The 24,708-nt window shown below is 40.5% G+C and overlaps 1 protein-coding gene and 1 non-coding gene across 3 annotated transcripts in view; one reads left to right on the top strand and one right to left on the bottom strand.

Annotated features, from left to right (window-relative positions):
* The window catches only part of kiaa0825 (KIAA0825 ortholog), a 135,842-nt gene that overhangs the window by 67,559 nt on the left and 43,575 nt on the right, over positions 1-24,708 (top strand). Inside the window, exon 20 of one of the 2 annotated variants that reach the window (XR_006924695.1) lies at positions 23,092-23,249. The exons of the other annotated variant lie outside the window; for it this stretch is intronic. The gene's annotated coding sequence lies outside the window, so the exon portion shown is untranslated. The remainder of the gene's footprint in view (positions 1-23,091; positions 23,250-24,708) is intronic. 2 annotated transcript variants of the gene reach the window in all.
* trnag-ccc lies at positions 23,800-23,872 on the bottom strand. The gene has a single exon. It is a non-coding gene; the product is annotated as a tRNA-Gly (tRNA).

Here is a 24,708-nt window from a genome sequence, read left to right as displayed (position 1 = left end):
AAATCTGACACTTTCTATAAACTTTTTTATGTGACTTTCACATTTATGGCATTTGGCAGATCCACTTATTCAGGGCAGCTTGCAATGATCTTATTCATACAGTTGAGCAGGTATGGGGTTGGGGGCCTTGCTTAGGGGCCCAGGAGTGCCAGCTTGGTGTGGATTTGAACTCACAACCTTCAGATTCTAAGTCCATTGCCTTAATCACATTATGTGTTTGCCTAAGCTAAAATGATCTCAGCTTCACACTGTGACACGAGGTTCATTCTGTTTGATCTGACACCTTTTGTACGTTTTAGCTGCCAACAAGCTTCAGGACCTTGTAAGCTGATTATGCACAGTTTTTGGACAGGAGAACAAATCTTTTTCAGATTTTCATCACTGGGGTGAAAATTTTTTTTCTTGGCATCATGCCTAGTTATTATTGAACAGAGGGTTTTTTCTTTTACTCACCATGTTAGTAGTGGGTCAGAATGGCTCATTGTGGTGGAATGTCAATTAAAGTAGGCCAGGTTTAGTTAAGAAAGAAATCCGACCCATGAGATGAGCGAAATGTAAACAGAATATGATGTAACAGGAGTGGACACAATTATTCATCCATCAGCTTGCCCAAGGGGAAATGTTCCTATGTTTTGGTTGGCTGGAAATATAGCTGATTATGCTAAAAATGTAGTAGCTATCGGCATGTGATGATTTACAGTGAGCTGGTCAGCTATTTACAGTATATATAGAGTGGATATATATACTGTGTAGCCACAGTCTGTATTTTTTATTTATTTATGGCATTTGCCAGGCACCGTTATCCAGAAAGACATTTTATGTGATTCATACCACTGAGCACTTGAGGGTTAAGAGCTTTGCTCAAGAGCCCACTAATGGCAGCTTGGTGGTGTTGGGATTTGAACTCATGACCAAAACGTTCCGAGACGAGCTCTGTTTAAAAGTAAGTACTTATTTATCTATGTTTACCCTTTCAAAATAGTCCCCTTGCACAGCAATACAATGCTCCTAGTGTTCCTGCCACTTCCTGGAAGTCTTCTTTTCGAAGCCTGTCAAGCAGCTTCTGCGATTCGCACTGGGTATCTGCAATGGTGTCAAAATGGTGACCTTTGCGCTGGATTTCCATCTTTGGGAAGAGGGTGAAGTCTGCAGAAGCCAAATCTGGTGAGTAGGGTGGGTGCGTAAGTGAGATCATGTTGTATCCAGCGAGAAACTCACGTGTGAGGAAAGCTCGATGACAGAGCGCGCACGTGGTCGGAATAGCACCAGTTGCACGGCTTGCGATGTACACAGGACAATTAGCTTTTTTTGAAGGTCGGTGCTCCCTGTGACTGTGCATGCTGCCATCTGTTGGCATGTTACAAAGCTAGTCTCTAAATTTTTTTATATCACCTCAGATAATTATTAATATCAATATATTGCTTCACATAATAAACCTACTTGTTTACAATAAAAATAAATAAATAGACAGGCCATGAGATGTAATTAGTCCAGCAATAAACCTTCCATCCAGCCCAAAAAGCTCTATTAAAAATGTAACCTGTCAGTGAGGCTGAAAATATTTGTGTTTATTCTTGTCACGTTTTTCTCTAAAATGAACTGCACTCCTTCTGAAATCTAAGAAAAGTTTGTATAACCTTTGAATAACCCAGTGCTGCAAAGAATCAGTGATTGATAGTGAACTGATTGCAGATCAGCTGCCCACTGCTCATGCTCAGTAACTGCCCCGTGGCAGTGGTGCAGTGGCCAGCTTGCCTTGTACCCCCTCAACAGCTTGGAGATCCTCCAACTATCTGTGTATCTTCCACAGTAGGAGGCATCAATGTGTTCATCCTTCTCTATAAACATTCCCTCAGTGATGGAGTGCCTCTTCTACCCTAAATGGAGTTCGAGGTTGCCTGAGAGGACAAATAGGGGGAAAGAGGCAGGAAAGGTGAACGAGACAAGGGTAGACCGTCGTCGCTGCCTTTGATGAGGCGTGCACATTACCCAGGTGCGGCGCAGCCGATGCCTTCCCGTGGGTTTTTAGTTATACACCCCCATAGTAAAGTCATTTACTGTCGCTGGTGTCGGTCGGTGTGGCCCGACTTCAGGTGGAACCTGATTGAGGTTGTGCTCTCTTCCTCCTCACGCCTCCTCATCCTCGGCTTGCTCGGAGTATAAATATTTATGGGACGGGGTGATGCTCCAGGCAGCCGAGACTCATCCGTCTCTCCAGACCTCTATTCTGAGCTGTCATGCTGAAAACTATCAGGCTGCCATAAGGGCCCCTCACACCTTGTCTAGCAGCTACACAGGCTCCATTTCAAACCGCCCTCATTTTTACATGCGTCTTCGAACAAAGGGCAAGCAGCTTGTCTTGCCAAGGACGGTGTTCCTAATAAGGGTGGCGTGTGTATGTGCGTGTGTGAGTGAGTGAGTGAGGGCGTGTGTGTGTGCATACGCGCGCATGTGTGTGTGTGTGTGCACTAGAGTTCTCCACCCTTCTCGGCCTTGTGCCACTTTGTTGCACGTGTTTAAAACAGATACTGTCATTCGGCTCTGTCTCCCAGGCATTACTGCAGGATTATTCATGAATGGTGCTGAATAGGTAATACTGAACTTTCAGTGCAGACTGGCATGGCCTCCCAAGAGAGGGGGAGAGACAGAGAGCGAGAGAGAGACTGAGAGAGTGTGTGTGTGTGAGAGGTAGGCAGGAAAGGGAATGTAAGAACGTGGAATGATAGCGGTGAAGAGACAGAGTAAATATTATATAATGTGGTGTAATCCCATGAAGAAAAGGGAGTCCAAATCTTGCCTCATTAGAACCTGTTTATTCAAAGCAAGCAGGTTTACAGCGTGTAATGAATGAGTGGGATTACGGGAGGTGAAATTCGGCGGATCGCTAAGCCGAGAGGCGTTTCCTGTTTTTTTCTGCCGCTTGCTTATGTGCCGGTGGTTTTTGAAGGGCGTTAGAAGGCTTGTGTTGGTGGAGAACTGCACAGGCTCTCTCGCCAGCCAAGCTCTCTCGCGGGACTGTAGGGGTATAATGCATGTGATGAAAACTATATGACTGGAATGAGTGATAACAGGGACAGGTCTGCAGACCCATGTCCCAGTCTATGTCTATTTCTGTCACCTTCATTTGAGTCTCGGGCGTAATAGGCTGAGTTTATGAAACATTGCTTTCACGTATCCTGGTATCGCCTCGAGAGACGATCAGCTATCAGCATTAGCTTTGTGCTTTGCGCTTGCTCGTTCAATTATCTCTTCAGCTCCCCCTCCCTTGCTCTCTTTCCATCCCTCGCCTTACATATTTACTATACCTGCCAGTCCAGTCTAGCTCTCTGGATCATTTCTAAGTGCTGACCTTATATTCGGCTATATAAAACGTGGAGTCCGGGGAGTGGGCGCCGGTGGACTTTTACATTCAAAGTTGTTAAGTCTTGCTTGATATGACTTCATTAATTCTGAAACTTTCGGCGCCAACTCGACTGCGACACCTAACCAGATGGGAGATTAAGAAGAGAGAGAAAGAGAGATGGAGCGAGAGAGCAGATTTACACAGGTGTGGGTGTCCTTCTTTGTCACCTGTCATTTGGCCGTCTCTGCTGGCGGTGTCATAAATCATTCTCAAATGGAACTTTTCAGCGGAGCCGAGCTGATTAATGGAGTCTCTGATTCCCCAGACTCACAACTGACACCGGGAATAAGAGATCGGGAGAGAAAAAGCAAATTCTCCGACTCTGACATGACCCAATCGGACTGAAGGCAGAGTTAAGGGGATCAGTGGAACAATGACTTGAAGCTGATAGATTATAGCTTATAGCTGAGATGGACATTTACGTTTACATGGAAGAATGCTCTTTGCAAAATAACTGTTGCCAGTTTCTACACACTAGCTATTTCTCCCATCTTGCACCATGCATCTTTTATGGAGACGTGAAGGCGAACATATGTTTAATGCAAGACAGATAAAACAAGACAGGGTATCATTTTTTTATACTGTTGCCCATGCAAGCAGCCGAACATGAGCTAAAAAGAAGACTGGAATTGGCTGCTGTAGTACAAATCAACAGTAGAGAAGACAGGATGTGCATCATGCACTTTACTAGGGTCTGTTATGCTCTCCGTATCTCCTGGGGCATTTGAGTTTAAAAATTTTATATTTTTGTTAATTTCAATTAAATGAAAAACCACTTACCAGAGCATCACCATTTTCTTTTACTGTAGACCGAAGAGCATTCTTGGTTTTAATTTCTTTATTTTCTTGTATTCCAGAGTCAATCTGATTCTGATTTGCAGTGACTATGATAATATACTGAATATTTAAATAGATTTATATAATTATATATCTTTACATAGACATTTTGCTGTCATAATCTTCAAGATTTTATAACTGCACTCTTTTTACTGAAATTTCCTGTGTCATTTTGTTGTATCCTGCTCTTGTTTGCTGTTTTTATAAGAAATATCATTGAAAAAAAGTATATGTAAACTGGTTGATGGTACATTAGCACAGTTTAAACATTTTATATGCTTTCTATATTGTAAATAAAGAAAGCATATAAAATGTTTAAACTGTGCTAATGTACCATTTTAAGTACAAAATTAGATTTTTTTAGATTTGATGGTCACGTCTTTAAAAACTTGGGATGGGGGCATAAATACTGGAAAAGTTAAAAAATCCGTCAGTAATATGACTGGGTATAAAAAGTGTCTTAGAAAGGGAAAGTGTCTCGGAAGTAAAGATGAGAAAAGGTTCACCAATCTGCAAAAAAAACCAACCTGTGACTACAAATATTTAGAAGTTCAGAACAATTTTAGAATAATGTTCCTTGCGAAGACTTGGAATGTCTCAACGTGTACCGTACATAATATCATTAAAAGATTATGAGAATCTGGAGAAACCTCTAAGCACAAGGACAAGGGTAAAAATCAATATTGGATGCTTAGGATCTTCTGGCCCTCAGGCGGCACTGCATTGAAAACAGGCTTGATTCAGTAATGGAAATCGCTGCACGGATTCAGAAACACCTCCAGAAATCATTGTCTGTGAACATAATTTGCTGTGGCATCCAAAATTGCAGGTTAAAGCTCTATCCTGCAAAGAAGAAGCCATATGTGAATATGATCCATAATCTGTGCTGTTTTTTCTGGGCCAGAGTTAATTTAAAATGGACTGAGGAAATAGTCCAAAATGGAAGCTGTTCTTTGGTCAGAAACCATGCATCCTCCAGACTAAAGAGTAGAGAGATCATCCACCTTATTGCCAGCTCGCACTTCAAAAGCCTGCATTTCTGATGGTATGGGGTGGAATGGACAACTTGCACATATGGAAAGGTACCATTAATAATTAAAGGTATCTACAGGTTTAAGAGCAGCATATGCATTCATCCAGATGATGTCTTTTTTTAGGGAAGGCCTTGCATTTTTCAGCAAGGCAATGCTAAAATAAATTCTGTATCAATTTCAACAGCATGGCTTCATAGTAGAAGAGTTGAGGCACTGAACTGTCCTGCCTGCAGTCCAGGTCTTTCACCATTTGGAAACATTTGATTCAATTCAATTCAATTCAATTGTTTGTATAGTGCTTTGGACATTGTCTCAAAGCAGCTTTACACAGATAAAGCAGTTATATATGTTTATCCCTGATGAGCAAGCCAGTGGCAACGCTAGCAAGAAAAAAACTTGAGAAGAACCAGAGTCAGAAGTGAACCCATCCTCATCTGGGTGGCACCACATGTCCATTCACTGCAGGTCATTTTGCCGCATCATGAAATGAAAAATGTGACAAAGAAGACCCAGGAATGTCAAGCATCTAGAATCCTGTATTAGACACAAATAGGACAACATTTCTCTCCTAAAACTTTTTTTCTCAGTTCCCACAAGTATATGGACTGTTGTTAAAAGTACCAAATTTTCTGACATGTGATACAGCCATTAAAATATAAATGACTTAATTTTTCTATAAAATTTCTTCTGTTTAAACATTTGATATGTTCAATGTTTTATTGTAGATCAAATATGCATTTATGAGCTTTGCAAACCATTGTGTTTTTATTTTACATTTAACCCAGCATCCCAAATCTTTTGGTATGTGGTTATAAAAAAAACAAGATCTATTTCATGATTTTTTTTTTGCCTAAGAGCACTCTTTTTTTAAACATCATATTTCTATGTGAACTGTCCTTTTCAGTTGTTTTGATGTGCTTTTATTCTGACTGAAATAACATGTTGCATCGAACAGCCTTGAGTTTTGTACCTTGCAGGTCAACAGCCTGGGTCGCTCTTTACCACTCGCACTGCTGCGACTCTACAAGATGTAGTCGCTGCCCAGGCAAATAATTGTTGAGCAAAATGGCAGTTTCGGATCTGAAATGGAGTGCTCTAAATTGCACTGATAGGCAGTGTGCTTCACCATTGGGCAAATGCCATCTGTTCCAAATGATGGCCATATGGTAAGCTTTCTTTCCAAGGGAACGAAATAAAAACAAATGTGTCAAAATGGTGGGGCTTTGTCCACAGATGCTGATCAGCTCGTTTAGAGGTGGAGTCCTAGTGGGTATACGGAGGATAATTGTTATTGCTGCACCTTTTTTTTCTCGCTATTTAAGAGACGGTAGTGTGTTTGTGGTGTTGTGGATTTTGAAGCGTTTTGTGGTGGAGGGGTGAGCAGAGCTGTCAGAGTTGAAGAGCCTTGCAGATCCTGTGTGTTATGGGGGGGAAAAGCAAATGCTTCACTTGTCAAAGAATCACTTGCAGCTGAGAGGTTCTAAGATTGACATATTGAAATCACATTGCGAAAAAGACACCGTTCCTAACTTCCTTTATGTTCATGCTCATCGGTTTACTTGTTGCAAAGTTTTTTTTTTTTATACATTTGAATTTTAAGTTGGTTAGGACTAGAAATTAGAGTCTGGTATCTGGTATTTTTATATGCATGTATCTGAGTGTGTGTGTGTGTGAGGGTGGTGAATCAGTGAAGCCTAGGAGAAGGCCGCGGCCCCACCTCACACAGCGGAGGCTGGCTGAAAGGCTCATTAATCAAACTCTGAGTCACAGATGTGATGGCTTCCACACAAACTGCCAGCAGACTGTGAAAGTCACATCGAACAGAGTCAACTGTCAAGCAGCATGGCCGCCATCTTCCTGTCTGCTCTGTTTTTTTGCCTGATACGCCAAAAAAAACTCTGGATTTCATACATTTGCAGTTTCTGTTCTTTTTTTTTTGGTCTCTGTGAACTATTGGGAGCTTTTTGCCATATTGGAGTCATACTTCACTTGAGACAACAGTTCCCTTTCTGTAATGTGGCTAACTCATTTAGGGGCATTTCTATTCCTGTTAATAAAATGACATCCTAACAGAAAGGGTCTTTCTAGTTCAGATCCATCGGGTTACCTCAGTCTTTTTTTTTTACTTTGAAATGATTCACTATTATCCACCATAATCTAGCGCCCTAATTTACAGCTGCCTAAATGAGCTCCATCATGCTGTAACGTGTCTGGCCAGTGATTGACAAAGCCACCCTGGTGTCCCCGGATAGAGTGAGGCCACTGACAGGCGGTGGGTCCCCCAGTGTCACCACGCTGCCAGTCATAGAGCAGTGCCGTCAGCACCCAGCCATTTGCATCCGGGGCCAGGAGCAGATAATTAGAAGGATTCCTGCCTGTCAGTGTTCATCTGAGCTCCGGTGAACATGCCATGACAAGGCGACAGAGATCCACATTGCCCTAACGTTAGACTGTAGCGAAAAAGGGTTCTGTTTCTATCTAAAGATGCAGATAGTGTTTGGAATGTTGCTTGTCACTCTGTGATTGAGAATGTAATTAATTGGGTGGTGTCTCAGTAACAACATCGAATTCATCCAATAAAAATAACAGTCACTAGTCATTTCTATCTCTATATTAATTCTTTGGTATGTAATTTTTACCAAGACCGGAGCTGTCAAGGCATTATGGTAAATATGAAACATGCAAAGGAAAGCAGAGATGGCCTGGAATGACTTTTTTGTACGAGACATTTGTGATTCATGATATATTCACTCTAGCTGCCTTTCAGCCGCAAGGACATGCACAATACTCATACTCTTGGCAGTGCATGAATATTAAGGGCACAAGACAGCAATACTAGCATTTATAGAAGCTTTTCAGAAGAAGAATAAAGAACTTCAATCATGCAGCAGCACCTTTATCGTTTATGCCATTTTGTTGGTCAAATGTATCAGTAATATCTTTGTCCATGAAGAGAGAGCCTTCTACCTAGCATCAACCTTTGTGTCATATTCGGCAAATGAGAAGGTGAGTTGTACCCCTAATTTGTTAGGTGTTTGTTTTGGTGCAAATCATTTTGGTTATCTAGTCCTACTGTATTGCAGTAATGATGTGCTAAATATTCTCCCGGTCTGACTGAAAGTGTGCTCTTCTGTATGTAGCAGTTCTATTGTCTTGCATTAAGACTGTAGAAACCAGTGGTAGATGAAGTACATAAACTTGAGTTAAAGTAAAGATACAGTAGGTAAAATATGACTTTTATCCTTCTCTTGAGTTAAAATAAAAAAGTATTTGTTTTCAAATGTACCTAATTATTCAAAGTACTATTAGTACTTAGTACTTTAGTATCCAAACTACAAAGGCTATAATGTCCGATTATCATTTTTGGTACAAGATTCTTTCTCAGTTTATGTGTAAAGACTACAATGTTACTCTTAGCACACCAATCTATTACTAGAATGATATTGATGAGTCAAACAGTGATTGATATTTATTCAAATTATTATGAGCCCAAAACCCAAAAACATAAATTGTGCAAATAAGACCACAGTGTTGTTCGAGTCTGGAGTTTTTTCCATAATTTATTCCTCTCAAAATGTTCTGCTTGCTGTTGAACTGATGCTGAACTGTATGTTAGTGTAAGTAGGTGACTAGTGTCTACCTAGATTGCCTAAGTGGCAATCAAAACAACTTTTAAACAGAGCGAACACTCGACTCTGATTGGTGGATTGCTGTATGTTTGACCAGTTAAGTTATTATCCGCTCATAAATTAAAAGTAACGACTGATTTCGCAAAATGTAGTAAAGTAAAAAGTTCAATATTTGACTTTGAAATGTAGTAAAGTTAAAATCTCCCCGAATGGAAATACTTCAGTAAAGTACAGATTCAGTACAGTAATAAATAACATTTACTTCGGTACTGTCCACCACTGGTAGAAACAACATTATTTATAATCACACACTCCAGTGCTCATGATATTTCTCTCACTCTGGTGTTTGTAATGTTTTATGATTTATAATCACACTTTTGGTCTCATCCAGATGAGTCTGGTTCCTCTCAATGTTTCTTTCTTATACCATTTAAAAGAGTTTTTCTTCCGTAATGGAGTAATGAATGTAGCAGCAGCGACTTTATCACTTAGTCTATTTTGTTGGTTAAATGTATAAGTAATATCTTTGTCCATAAAGCAACAGCCTTCTACCTTGCGTCAACCTTTCTGTCATATTCTGTTGATGAGAAGGTGAGTTGTCCATCTCAGCAAACTGAGCAGATCCCCGAGGGCAGGTGGAGTCTAGAGCAGTGTAACACTCTGGGCCATGGGCAGATGGTCATCCAGTCTATTGAAACCTTGGTTTCGAGGGTCTTCATTGGCATGCAGGTGCTGTGTGCATATCAGGCTTGGTCTGGAAGGACAGCAAAAGATGATGAAGGTTGCTCACTCATATGCTCTTTCCTGTTTTGTGTTGTGTTCTATTACAGAGTTGTGTTTGTGACAATAAAATCGATCTGTTTATACCTGAGCACGTTTGCAGAGGCTAAAGCAGGAGCACCTCGCACACATACACACATGACTCAAAGTAACATTTCTCTTACATTAATCAACACTTTTTTTTCTCTCCCTTTTTGATGGGAACCTAGACCTCGCTCTCTGACATTTTAAATATATTTTAGGGAAATTCGCAGTCTCTGCGCAGCTTCTGTGCATTTTCAAAGATTGCCTTCATGTGACAGGTTTGCTATATTAACAGACTTGTTTTTGCCGTAACACAAAGCAAAGACGAGGACGAAAAAGCACTACAGCTGCGTATTGAATTTCTCTTCAGAGCTGGATTGAAGTCTTTGCAATTGATTCTTTCTCCTTCCTGTTTTCCCCCACTCTCCAAACGTCTTTATTTTCTCTATATCTCGTCTTTGTTATGACTGTTAAGCCAGGCTGCTGGATTGAATTTGCCCTGCTAAGATATTTAGCGATCGTGATCGTTCCTTTGAATCCATGACCAGCTTAGCTGCGAGCGAATCTCAGAGATGTACTTATTCTATTACAAGAAGTCATTTCCTTTTTCTGTTCTAGATGGTGTCTTTTGGCTGGTACCCCGCATTGTGGCAGTCTGACTACACAATTTTGTCGTGATACGCTGTGGCAATGTTATGAAACGCCGTTCAGGATGAAAGATGCTCCTTGTCAAGCTTTCTATCTCTCCTTCTTTATCTCCTTCTCCAATCCTCTCATCTGTCTCATGCTCCTCTTGAACTTGGGTGCTCTTGCCAGAGGGAGCAGATCTAATCAGATAGTGGGGCTGTGGAGCGCTGGGCCAGGGGGCATCGCCGCCTCCCCATTGCGGGCACAACACTGACCTCAAGCCATTCCAGGCAATCAGTCACTCAGCCCAAGCTGTCGGTTTCAGTCTTTCCCAATCCGCTGTGCTTCTGTCTTCTCAAGACCAGCATTCAATTTCAGCCGCCCTGCTTGTGCAGCTTGTTTTCAGACTCTTCATCCTTCATCCACATTTTCCGTTGCTCTGTTTTCTTGGAAGACCTACCACCTGCTGGCTCTTGGCCAGCCGATTGTCCCTTCTTGGTTCGGGAGAGGTCAGAACGCCTGCTGTTTTCCTTCTCGCTTATCCAGAAAGCACTCTGCTCCTCAGATAACCAAACTCAGCAGTGGGCATCGACCTCCACACCATGAACTGCGGGGAGCAGGAGAGGGCACGGCCAATAGCCGAGACCTCCTTCAGCTCTACTTTATTACAACTGTACCTGACTAAGATAGATGTGTTATTTTTTACACCATTTTTTTTTAATGATTAAATATCATGTTATCTGCTTCTTTTTGACCCTGACTGAAAAAAGCCAAGGTCTGTTCCTTCCATAGACTGAGACTGAAAGAAGGGCTATGCAGTATAAATAATGCTTGTGGTCAAATGAGTCAAATGAGGAGTGGAAAGTATGTAGTTCTGTACTGATATTTGACTTTGATTAGTCAGCATAATTAGTGATGGGATACTAAGGGATTTTGCCATCTGTGATACTGTCCTTAAATATTGTTCTACACACACACACACACACACACACACACACACACACACACGCATACAGCCTCAAGGGATAGTCATGTGACATGCTTGTTTAAAACAGATCAGCTTTGTTAAAAGGGTTTTCAGTGGAATCAGATATTAGCCATAGGCGCGATCCAACGCCGTAGAGGAAGCTTCAAAAATGTCCGACAACAAAAAAGGATTTATTTCAGATGTGATATGAAATTAAACACAAGGTCAAGATTTGAAAAAAATGCACAATGAATGAAGAGAAATTCCAGGCCTGACCAGACTAATTAACACTTCCTCTATGAATATATTGTCTCATTGCGGCTTTAGTGCCGGTGTAGTGCACTTGCATACCTTTAAACATTACAGAACTCAGGGATTAGGTGGCGTTTAGGTCCTTAAAACTCTCAGTCTGTATTTGTATATTGAGATGATTTGTTAGGGGATTTTTATGTTTTTGTGCAAATATTTTTGTTATCTGGTTTAGTAATTATTGGCTAAATATTGTCCGAATATTGTTTGACTGGAAGTGTGCTTTTCTGTATGTAGCAGTGTTATTGTCTTGCATTAGGACTGTAGAACTTATAATCACACGATATTTCTTACTCTCCGGTGTTTGTAATGTATAAATGGTTTATAGTCAAACTCTGAAGATGGGTTCAACTTTTGAGTCTGGTTCCTCTTAAGATTTCTTCCTTATACAATCTAAGGGGGATTTTCTTAGCCACAGTCATTGGGGTAAAATACACAACAATTTAAATATAAGTGGATTTTGTTTTATAATTCTTACATTCTGTAAAGCTGCATGAAAATTTAAATTGAATTGAATTTGGTGATTGATCAGGCATTAGCCAGCAGTTCGATTACACTGTATCTCTAACTATCATATGATGTGCAGGGAGGTGGTGAAAAAACAAAAAGGGCCAGATAGAGAGAAAAGAGAGAAAGAGAAAGATAGAGAGAGAGAGAAAGTGAGAGAGAAGCTCTCAGGCTATATAATGAGGGTGAATTAAGCCATCTCTTTCTATAGATGCTGTGAAAGAAAAGGCGAATGAGGCTGGAGTGAGGCCTCTACATTTACTTACTACTGTCCTTCTTTAGCCATCCATCCACCCTCCTTCTCTTCTCTCACTTGCTTAATCTCCCACTCTCTGAGTGTGTCTCTGCCACCCCCCCCACCACCACAAACACACACACTCCCAGCTCTCTTTCTGTCTCCTCTCTCTCTCTCTCTCTCTCTCTCTCTCTGATTTCATAGCTCTGTCTCTCGTTTTTTTTCCCCCTGCTGAATGTGTGGGAACTGGAAGGCATGCTTCTCTTTACCCCCCACGCAGAATGGATTGCCTTGAATTTCTAAGGCTGTAGAAGTGTCCCATTGTTATGATGTCACCACATCTCAAGAAGGATGACCTCCAGACCCTATGGATTCATGGCTGTTTCGTCGCCCTCTCTCTGCCATTTTCGACAAGTGCGGTTGCCTTTGTCCACCCACTAGGGGGTCTGCAGGCGTTTTGGGATAGAATTCGGAGCGCTTAAGGCTTAAGGCACACAACTTTGGTTGGCAGTGGCTGCCGCTTCGTTGCAGTTTTACCGTCGACTCCGCACCGTGCCTTCCTTTTCATTTTTCGATAGCTAAGGATATAGCGAGCGCCGCCAGATGTCGCAAATACATCACCGTACGGTGAAAGGCTGGTTGAAATAAATCAAGGCACGTATGCAGTGGGGGGATGTGAACTGAAGCTGAGGCTCTCTGAGTGTGTGTGTGTGTTTGCGTATGTATCTGCGAGGAGTAAAGGGCAGCAAAGGTCGTAGGATTGTCCCTCTGTTGTTTTATATTTTATGTATAAGATGAGGCGAGAGGATATGACAAAGGGAGGTCTCCCATATGATCCCGTACCTTAAAAAACAAACAAAAAAAAAAACCCTTTAGCTAGAAGTCCAGCCAAAGGGACACGGCCCCCAAAGGGACACAGAGGGTGCTTGAGGTGTCTCTGTACTTGCCTGAGCAAAAATAATGCTAATAGCAGCTTGAGAATAGACACTGTCTTTTCCTTACACAACCTGCATACATCACATACACACACACACTCCTGCGGAAAGCACTAAGTGAAATGGGCTGCGAGAGGGCTTTGTTTGCAGTTGAAGGAGAGCGAGGCAGACATGTCCTCAGATCTTCGCCGAGTCGGGGATTCCCTAGAGTGGTGCTATCCCAACAACGCTTGCTCCTGCGGGGGGAAAAGTTTACAGCCTTTGCCGCATTTGTAGCACCGTTGCACAGAGAACGGCATTAAAAAAAATCCTAGATCTAAGCAGACATGTCCAAGCAAAAGGGGGGGCACAGCTACAGATGGGGATCGAAAAAAGATGCTACAAAGACTTTCGAGCAAAGCCGGCCCAAAATAGCGTGTTTATACGGCTTATTTGTAGACATGACAAGAAAACAAAGCCATAATGCCTCTTCCGACATTGCCTCTTTGTACGACTTGCCTCACCTCTTTATCCCACCTCTATAAGCATAAAAAGCAGCTACATTATATTAGATGGATGGATGTAGCAAAGCTTTGATATGCTGATGTGATGTCTTTTTTATCTGTCAGACAAAACTAGCCGAAGATCATCTGACTGAGAGCACAAGATGTTCTTGCTATTTCTTGAAAAAATCTTGCAGGACAGATCAGTCTTTAATTTCATTTAATAACCATTTCACGAACACATATTAGCAACGAGGGAAAACGATGACGGCTCGCCGCTTGGTGTCAGTGTGCGGTTTTTACCCTACAAAAGAATGAACTGTCCATGGATGCCTTGATAATAGAAGGCATGGCAGGAGGCTTGGGTTCAGCTGACCTTGCTTTTGCCTTGATTTTGTGCACTGATCTTATCTTCTCTTGCTCAATGAAGGCACAGAGAAGCCAGATGTTAATGAGTGAGGAATGGGAAAATGCTTATACAGCTGGATTGCCTGGAACCGTTACACTACCTACATTTTAAATGCTACATGTATCTTATATCTTGATATGTTGGGATTACTGTATATTTGGACAGTACTGTATGTTCCACAAACAGCCTTTTACTATCTATACATTGCTACTGTTCTGTTACTACGTTCTTAGACCAGGTTTATATATGCTGTAATATCAATCGATCATTGTCTGATATCAGGCCCTTTTAAGAAATCTGATGGTTCCCCTCTGTTATTCTGGAAATCTTGAAATAGGGAAAATTAAATTGTCATTTCCCAGGCATGAGGGGGAAAAAGATCAAATGGAAAGATTATGGAGAGGGTCTTTTCATTAGCCCCAATATTATCTTCAAATTTTGAAGGAATTGGTTTGTTAGGTGGTGGTGGTGTGGTGGTGATGTGGTGGGGGGTCTTGCATTATATCGCAATGTCCTAGAGTTTATTGGTTAACCAGTTGTAAAGAGATATACAATACATCATGTATTTGGAAAGAAAATTCTACTAAGATTCATTTTTACAGAAATGAAGAGCCGTTCAAAAATAAACAACAAAACATTAAAAAGGAGCACAATGTACAAGAACTGGATCATTTTATGTTTATTGAGACTTTTGAAACCCATAGCCCCTTAAGCCCTTTTTTTTTCATTGCTTAAGAGGCATTACACCTCGGATACGCAATACCATCATTAACAGAGTCTGGTCTGTTTACTTATACTCTTTTTTTTGGTTTTGTTCCTTGAGGATTTGCGGTTCTACGCTGCTTCGAGGAAGAAAACACCTTTACAAAAGGTTTCCCTGCAAGTCAAGGTAATTAAGTGTTGGATTAACCTCAGTGGCTGCATTTGTACATTTAAACCTCGGAAAAGGTTATTTTTCACACGCTCCTTAATAGGGCCATGGCCAAATACTCCTCAAGTCCGGTGTAAATGACGTTCTGGCACGTTATTGAAGGCGTATGATTTTTTTGTATTTAGAAAAAGAAAAAAATCCTATTAGAGATGTAGCCATATTACTTCCTGTGGGAATATGTGACATTTGATATGAAATTATGAAATCTATAATATGTTGTCCTCTCCCGTGCACCTGATAATGTTCTGTGGGGTGTATAGGTTTTGCGAAGGGTTGGTTTATTATTTTATAATAATGTACTTGAATTATTGAGTGTGCCATATTGATTTTGGAAATAAAAACCATTTATTGTAGAGGTACTGCAGATGATATTATTTTAATATCAGGGCTCTGCTAATTTAATTTATCATGTATGTTCCATTTTTTCATGTCAGAATTTTTTCTTTACTTTTTTTTTTACTTTCTCATGAGATTTACATGAGGAAAAGCAAGAGTGACTGTCAAAACTTGGGGAAAGGATTATATTTTATATATACCTATTATATTACTTTTATATATACCTATTTTATATATATATATATATATATATATATATATATATATATATATATATATATATATATAAAGAAAGAAAAAGATATAAACATGCATGCATACATATATATATATATATATATATATATATATATATATATATATATATATATATATATATATATATTCGAAAGAAGAAGAAGAAGAAGAAGAAGACGAGGAACCGCCTTCATAAACCGCCTCCTTGGCCTTCCTGGTGGCTCCATCCTCAGCATTCTCCTACCGATATAACCCATGTCCCATCTCAATCTCGCCTCCCTCACCTTGTCTCCAAAATGTCCTACTTGTACACTGTCCCTCTAATAAACTAATTTCTAATTCTGTCCATCGTCGTCACTCCCAACAAAAACCTCAACATCTTCAGCTCTGCTACCTCCAGCTCCACCTCCTGTCTTTTACTCAATGCCACTGTCTCTAAACCGTACAACATCGCACGTCTCACCACAGTCCTATAAACTTTCCCTTTCACTCTTGCAGATACCCTTCTACCACAAATCACTCCTGCTGTCACTCTTCTCCACTCACTCCACCCTGCCTGCACTCTTTTCTTCACTTCTCTAACACACTCTTCATTACTTTGCACTGTTGACCCAAGGCACCTAAACTCATCCACCTTCTCCACCTCTTCTCCCTGCAACTGCACCACTCCACTGCCCTCCCTCTCATTCTGACTTTCATTCCCCTTCCCTCCATCTCCACCTCTCCAGGGTCTTCTCAACCTGCTCCCTACTTTTACCACAAATAACAATATCATCCGCAAACATCATAGTCCACAGAGACTCCTGTCTGACCTTGTCCATCAACCTGCCCATCACCACTGCAAACAGGAAAGGGCTCTGAGCCGATCCTTGATGCAGTCCAACCTCCTTTACTGCTGTCACACTGTCCTCATACATGTCCTGCACCACCCTCACATACTTCTCTGACACACCTGACTTCCTCATACAATTCCACAATTCCTCTCTCGGCATTCTGTCGTATGCGTTCTCTAAATCCACAAACACACAATGCAACTCCTTCTGACCTTTTCTATACTTCTCCATCAACATTCTCAAAGCAAATAATGCATCTGTAGTGCTCTTCCTCGGCATAAAACAATACTGTTGCTCACAGATGGTCACCTCTTCTCTCAGCCTGGCTTCCACTACTCTTTCCCATAACTTCATGGTGTGACTGATCAACTTTATTCCCTGTAGTTACTGCAGGTCTGCACATTTTCCTTATTCTTAAAGATCGGTACCAGCACACTCCTTCTCCATTCCTCAGGCATTCTCACACCTTCCGAAATCCTGTTAAACAATCTTGTTAAAAACTCCACTGCATCTCTCCTAAACATCTTCATGCATCTACCGGTGTGTCATCTGGTCCAATCGACTTTCCGCTCTTCATCCTCTTAATCGCTGCTCTCTCTTCCTCCTTACCAATCCTATCCACTTCCTATCCCCTATTTATCACGGTTGTTACGTTCCAAAACCACCAGCAATAAACGATAAACCGATAAATTCTATTCTTATTAATAAATGTCATTATTTCAACATAAAACTCCAAAAAACAATTCCCTATAAGTTTTTTGGTCTATCTTGTTATTTGCAAGAGACCAGGAAAATCAGAGAAACAAATTAGTTAGTGGCAAATGCGATTCCGCGAAAAAAACCGGGGGCACGAGATTTGAATCGAATTGCAGTAAAGCGGGGGATTACTGTGTATGTATATATGTTTTAAATATTTAATGTATGTATGTATATACAGCAGTGTGTTTGGAGTGTTTCATTCATCAGTGTCCAATGATGGACGTACCTGTAATTTTGCCTTCAATTGAAATGTAGGTACATTCTCGGGACAGCACGTTTAGGCAATATAAAGATAAGTAATATTTATATATTATTCACATGCTCCTTAGATGCAACTGTTAAATCAAGGAAGCTCTTGAAATCTTCAAGTCCAGCTGATGGCATGAGTGTTTGTGTGTCTGTGTTCTTGCGTGCATCCAGCCTCCCTGTCCCATGTGCACAACCAGCCTCTTCTTAAACCCCTTCACCCCCCCTTTGGCAGAGCCACCATTGCAGGTGCTAGCAATGAAACTTTAATATGTTATTTAAATATGGAGGGAATTAGCCTTTGAGATGCACGGACTTGGGCAGCTGCAGAGGGTGCAGTGGTCAGGCAGGCGCTCTGGGAGGCCAAGGGTTCGTCTCAGCTACGCACACTGCGGGGGGAATATGTTAATCCACGGGTAAAAATAACGCGGAGAGATCCAACTGCTAACATCGCCGGCCTAATGAGATATAGCATTGGGAAACTCCGAGCTCATGGCTGCACGACCACGTTTGGACGGTGGGTCATGATTATTGATGGCCTTCTTTCGTTTCGAAGTCTAAATTATTCATCTGTTCACCGAATGACCCGCATTGTAAGCGCTTGCATTTGTTTATTTCAATAACTTTTTGATTTGTTGTTAATAAGTCAGACTTTCTGATGCGAAAACAATGTTTTACAGTATCTTTTGATTGCTCTCAGATGCTTCTAAGATGACAAGCCTTGCCACATACCCTTTTGTTTGAACTTCAAAAAAGTCAGAATGGTTTCATCAAATGATTAATCCATATATTTCATATATCTTGTCAGCATTAATTACAGCATATTAAAGTTTGCCCTTTAAAAGAAACCAGCGAAGGACACGAGATTTCCCCACTGATGAACTCGCACGCCACTGTAGCGGAAATAGTTTTCGGATGCTCGTGACAATTACAATGAATCCAGGCTTCACTTCAGAAGGAACTTATCAGAACTTGTAAGGGCCTTTGTTGAGCTTTTCTAAGGAAAAAAAAAAAGTTTAAATGTAAATTTGTCACTAATATTATTTGTAAATTTGTGAATATGCCTTCATATAATGTCTGATATTGCAGTAAATGCATAATGTACAACAAAATAGTTTTTTATACAACACCAGGGTAGCACAGTTAGACCGTAAAAATCTGAACCAAATGATTCATTCTATTCATTTACATTTATTAGATTTGGCAGACGCATTTATCCAGCGCTTACAAAGCGCTTTGAATTCTCCATCAATAAATACTTTCTAATGCTGGTTAATCAGGACACAGACCATGAATACCATCAGTTTAAAACTGGGAGAGAATATAGTTAGGAAGAAATTTAACAAAAATGCATTTTATTTCATTTTATTCCTAGTTATTGATCGTTTGGTAGCTATTAGAACCACATATTTAACAGTTCAATATTCAGTCGAATACAGTGTGTCCTTTTCCACCCACAAGGATAGCAAACTAAAATTAAACCTCCAAAAATACAGTGAAGACTACAGTACTATACTACAATGAAGAAATATCTATAAAAGTACAGTAAGTATACAAAACCAACTGTCTTCACTTTATTCACATAGATATTGGAATTCTTTTTAATGCATTATTTTAAAGGACACGTTTAGTTTTTTAAATAACACAAACAATGTTCATAAAATGTGAGAAAAAAGCCACTCTGTCACATTCATGACTAAGCATCGCTGCTTTTATTCAGGGTACAGAATACAATGCAGTGATTAGTCACAAGGCAGCTCACTGGTGTGTGTGTGTGTGTGTGTGTGTGTGTGTGTGTGTGTGTCAGTTGAGCAAAGTGAGTATTAGGTTTCTGTTAAGTACTTAAGTGTATGCTGAGTGTATTTGGTGATTAGAGTTGTTGCAGGTGTTAATATCTATGTATGTATGTATGTATGTATGTATCTATGTATGTATCTATCTATCTATCTATCTATCTATCTATCTATCTATCTATCTACATGAGATGATGTATTTATTTGTTTATATATATATATATATATATATATATATATATATATATATATATATATATATATATATATAAACAGTATATATATGCTGACTAAGCTTTACTTTAGTAGCGCAGTAAATCACAATGTAAATAAATCTAAACTACTGTGACAAGTGTAGAAAGTGATTAAACTGCAGCATCTAATGATGCTGCATTTCTTCTCATTGTAATAAAGATGGAGCAGGAATAATTAGCTTACAGATTCTTTTCCCCACTATCCAGGTCTCTCTCTCTCTCTCTCTCTCTCTCTCTCTCTCTCTCTCTCTCTCTCTCTCTCTCTCTCCTTCCTCTCACTCTCTTCTCTTTATAATCGGTGAATTGATCCAGAGCTTCTTTAGAGAAGGGGATTCTCCCTTTTTTCCAACACAAATATGTTTCAAGAGGAGCTTTGGTCTGTCTGGACTGTTTCCATGGCAACTGCCCTATTTGTCTGTGCGATTGGTGGTCGGGTGTGTGTTGGGCGGCGGCGGTGGTGGTGGAGGTGGTAGAGGGGGGTGGCCATCAAAGAAGCGTCTGATGAGCTCAATTAATGAAGCAACATGAAGCAACACTGACGGGGGAGGTTAAAGGGGGCACTTATTCACCAAGGACCACAGAACTCTCGCTGGCCAGGAAAAAAAAAAAAAAAAAGGAAAAGAAAAACAAACTCCAAACTGCTGGAGGAAGGAGAGAGCTCATCATTTCAGTGTGTCTGTGGCAATAAGGGAAGAGTGTATGCAAGTGTGCTATGCTTTTTCTTCCGCTTTTTTTTTTTTTGAAGCAGGGTTTTGCGCGTTTGAGTGAAAGGCGGAGGCTGGAGTTTAACACACTGTCAGAGATGTTTGCGAGAGTGGCGTAGGCTATTGGGGCCCTCCGTCACCTGATAGATATGAAGCTGTCAGGAGAAGAATAGCGCCATTCACCGAATGCCACTTATTTTCTGGCGCTTTACAAGAGCGCGCGTGAACAAAACAAGCGGCGGCGGCAGCTGAGGAAGACACTTTTTCACACTCACTGTCTTTGACAGACATGCAGCAATTACATTGATGAGGCAAAGCAGACACGCAGCAAAACCAATTCATTGGTTATCCCCAGTCATGCTTGTGTGTGTGTGTGTATGTGTGTGTGTATGTAGCTTTGCTTGCTGACGGTGTGTACAAGAAGATTCTCCTTCACGATGATGGATAAGATTATGATCTTAATGTGACACAAAGCCTCCTTAACTTCAACTAAATAACTCGCAACAATTACTTGCTCTCTTGCTCTCCTGGCAGAAGTCCGTATCTTTCCTGAGCAGATCTTCAAAATCATTGGGCAATTTATTTTTATTTTTTGCCGTCTTTCTATCCGCTGCCATATTGCTATCAAGGCTGTGAGGTGGCACTATACAGGGTTTGTGTTCAGGTGGGGAGGGGATGCTTGGACTCCGGCTGCTCGGCCACAGGGCCGGTAATGTGCTGTCAGGCTCCGGTGACAGGTGCAATGAGAGAGCTATAAGCACAAGGGCAGCAGTAATGTAGAGGTCTGGCCAGGCCCGATGAGAACTGATGGCTCTTGGATTGGTTAGAGCCGTCTCTCCTTACTGGCCAGAGTACCAGCTTAAGCTCCCTGTGAAGGGAAAATTAATATCATATACAGGTGAACTTCAGAAAAACAACCTACTCGGTGTGTGTGTGTGTGTGTGTGTGTGTGTGTGTGTGTGTGTGTGTGTGTGTGTGTGTGTGTGTGTGTGTATTTCAGTACCTTTGCTAAGACACTTTATAACTCACACAAGCAATATAAAACTATAGTATACTATATTTGACTACTACAATATATGTGTCATATAGAGTACATACTTCTCCCTTTTTCTTGTAAATATATTTTATTGAATTAAATTTTTGTATCCATGTTTTCAAACTTTGTACTTATGCGTAAGCATTTCTTAAGCATTTTACTACTCTGTTTGAATGCGTATGTGACGAGTAAAAAAGTTGGATTTGATTTAATTTATACTTCTATTGCAATACTCCCTCGAACACTGCTGTCGAATACTTTATAATCTTATTATTATGAACATTGAAATGACCTGCCATTCCGTTTCCATTCCTACACACCAATTATGCACATTACCAAGCATTTTTACTGTTGTCACTATGTTTTCTTTTAATGCTATGTTAGAAAATCAATCAGCACCTTCCAAAAGATCAGAATAATTTGAATGATCTCTCTAAAAATTATATTAATATTATATGCAATAAAATGGTGATAATATATAATATATATGTTTTCCAATGACTTGAAATCATTAATTTAATGTTGGAATGAATATGTTAATATTTAATTGCAATGGATATTATTATTTATTAGTAACACACACACACACACACACACACACACACACACACACACACACTGCATATATGCTTTACATACTATATATTTAATTTTGTACATGTATCACTCAGGTTATTACAATAAATTATTTAGTAATTGCTGTCAATGTTATCATATTCATTATGCATTCATTTTCAAACATCTGAGTACTAAATAGAAATAAAAGGTGTTTAATTAAGGTAAATCAAATGACCTTTTTGCCTTAAATTTTCTGTTTGAATATGAACTAGCATTTTTTTTTTACATTTTTTATACATATAGTCTACTATACATTGCTATTATATTGCATTCTTTTCAGTGCAAATTTATTGTTCATAAAATGTCATTTTGCATTCAGTTCATTTTATTATTTGGGTTTATCATGTTATCGTGATTTCTCATGATTTTTCACTAGTAAAAAATATTTGTTTCCCATTGAGTTTAAATATTAACATGTTTATTAACTCATTCCTTCATTCACCTTTCAGTAACTGTTTCACGTATCCTACCGTGAATCAGGAGCCTATGTTGGGAACCTTGTGCATGCGGTGGTGGGGGGTTGGGGGGGGATACACCCTGGGTTTAACATTTAAACATAATTATTAAAAGCACCTTGACAGCACTAATGAACTTGTGAACTGCAGGTGCATCTTTGTGGAACTGATCCTGTGTAGAGATCTGTGCATGGAAATGGTGCCAAAGGGTTTGCAGGTGACCTGGGTTGTGTACGAGTCCTTTTCGCTCTCAGACAGGTTGGTGTGTGGAGCTCTGGCAGCTCTGATGCTGGCACCTGCCGAGTGTGCGTAGTGTGGGCCTGCAGCAGCTAAATTAAAAGCCTGCTTGTTCAGGAAGAGGAGCAGCAGGCCCTGAGCCCAGCTTCAGACTGCGAGCAGGTGTCTTTTGCAGTATGGAGGTGTGTGTGTATGTGTGTGTGTGTGCTCACTGGTAAAATCCTCTAAGCATGCTATATATGAAAACTAATGTGAGATATCTTTACATGTGCTCGTTAAATAACATTCCTGTAAACACACTAACCCGTTAATGCTGTACAGCTCAAAGGGGGCAGCTCTTGTATGAGATCGCACAACGATTTGACTCGGAATCTCTGCATTCCTTCAAGCCTTTGATGCCGTCTTCACTGCGGTCATTAGCGAGCTCTAACCCGGTGCCCTCGCTCCTATTGATTTTTTCTTTTTTCCCCCCAGAATTCAGCGCTCGTACTGAGTGACTTCGCGGTGACTCCCACTCAGCACACCGCAAGACCATCCCGTAGCTTCTTCTTTATGCGGCTGGAGTAAGATTAAGCCTTTGTTGCTCTAAGGCGCTCGTGAATGAGTTGGTGAGAGAAAGAGGAAAATGAAAGGTATGACAGGGATCTGTTGGGCTCTTTTGTTCCTCCCCTTCTGTCTTAAGCTTTAAGCAATACATAAACTCTCGTAGCCTTTTAATCCCGAGCTGAACTCACGCTCACCTCTTCATTCCTCCTTTACATTTCATTCTTGGCGGGCAGAAAGCCGGGGCTTTATTTAGAAGCTGTAACTCGTCTCGGGCTCACGCTCGCGCTCAGGTCCGCATCGTTCCAAAAGTGAATATTTTCGGTAATTATACTTTCGATTATTGCAAATAACGTATTGCCTGAAAGCAGACTGGATATGAAACAAATAAGAAGAAGTCCAGATCTTTATGGTGGGAGGAGAAAATTTGTAAATAATACAAAGAAATGTAAGATTTGAGTTACAGAAGGAAACAAAATATTAACATAACTTTCTTTCGGCTTCTCCCGTTAGGGGTCGCCACAGCGGATCCTCAGCACGTTTGATTTGGCACATGTTTTTACGCTGGATGCCCTTCCTAACGCAACCCTCCCCAATTTATCCGGGCTTGGGACCGGCACTGAGAGTGGCTGGGGATGGTTCCCTGACCGGGAATCGAACCCGGGTCGCAGCGGTGGGAGCGCTGCGTCTTAACCACTAGACCACCAGGAGAAAATTTGTAAATAATACAAAGAAATGTAAGATTTGAGTTACAGAAGGAAACAAAATATTAACATAACAAACAGCTTTATCTCTGCTAAAAATGGAGACTCCTTCCAAACATGTTAAATAACATCTGACTGCTACGTTTCCCTATCTTCCTATGCCCTTAGCTGTTGTATTTAATCTACAGCTCTACTATCTGTCTGTCTGTCTGTCTGTCTGTCTGTCTGTCTGTCTGTCTGTCTGTCCTTATCCAGAACCATTTATAATTATCTCATTCATACAACTAAGCATTTGAGAGCCTTCCTCAGGGGCCCTGCAATGGCTGCTTGGTGGTGCTTTAATTTGAACTCACAATTCCAATCAGAATCCACCATGCTAAATAGTGAGCTGCCACATCTTCTCACCGTATTAACACTTACACCAGTATAGTTTTGGACCTAAATCGGTTATCTCTTTTACACCTCTCACACCTGCTGGTGACTGCCGACATTTCCTGTGTTCTTTAACGAAACATTGTCATTGTCAAAGAATATTTACAAGCCTTGTTTTCCACCTTTACATATCCCACCCTTAGTACCGGAATAGCTGCTTTTAGAACTTAATTCTTTTAGATTATAGTTTTGGAGGAAGGTGGAGAAAATTTCAGGTCCAAAAAATGATATAAACAAAGAACAGAGTTTGATTTCTTATAACATCAACAATGAAACTTAACTAAAAATCCAGTTATTTCCTTTAATTTCTCTCTTTTTGTTTGTGTGTTTTGAGGTGGTTAATTTGTATATACATTTATGCCTTTCTATGCAAAACCCTGGAGGTGCTTTATTGCCTCAGTGGTGTTTCGTT

The sequence above is a fragment of the Silurus meridionalis genome, chromosome 27 (genome assembly GCF_014805685.1).
Source record: "Silurus meridionalis isolate SWU-2019-XX chromosome 27, ASM1480568v1, whole genome shotgun sequence".
In the NCBI taxonomy this organism is placed as follows: domain Eukaryota; kingdom Metazoa; phylum Chordata; class Actinopteri; order Siluriformes; family Siluridae; genus Silurus; species Silurus meridionalis.
The sequence above is the reverse complement of the archived record's forward strand: the minus strand, read 5'-3'. Positions and strand labels throughout refer to the sequence as shown.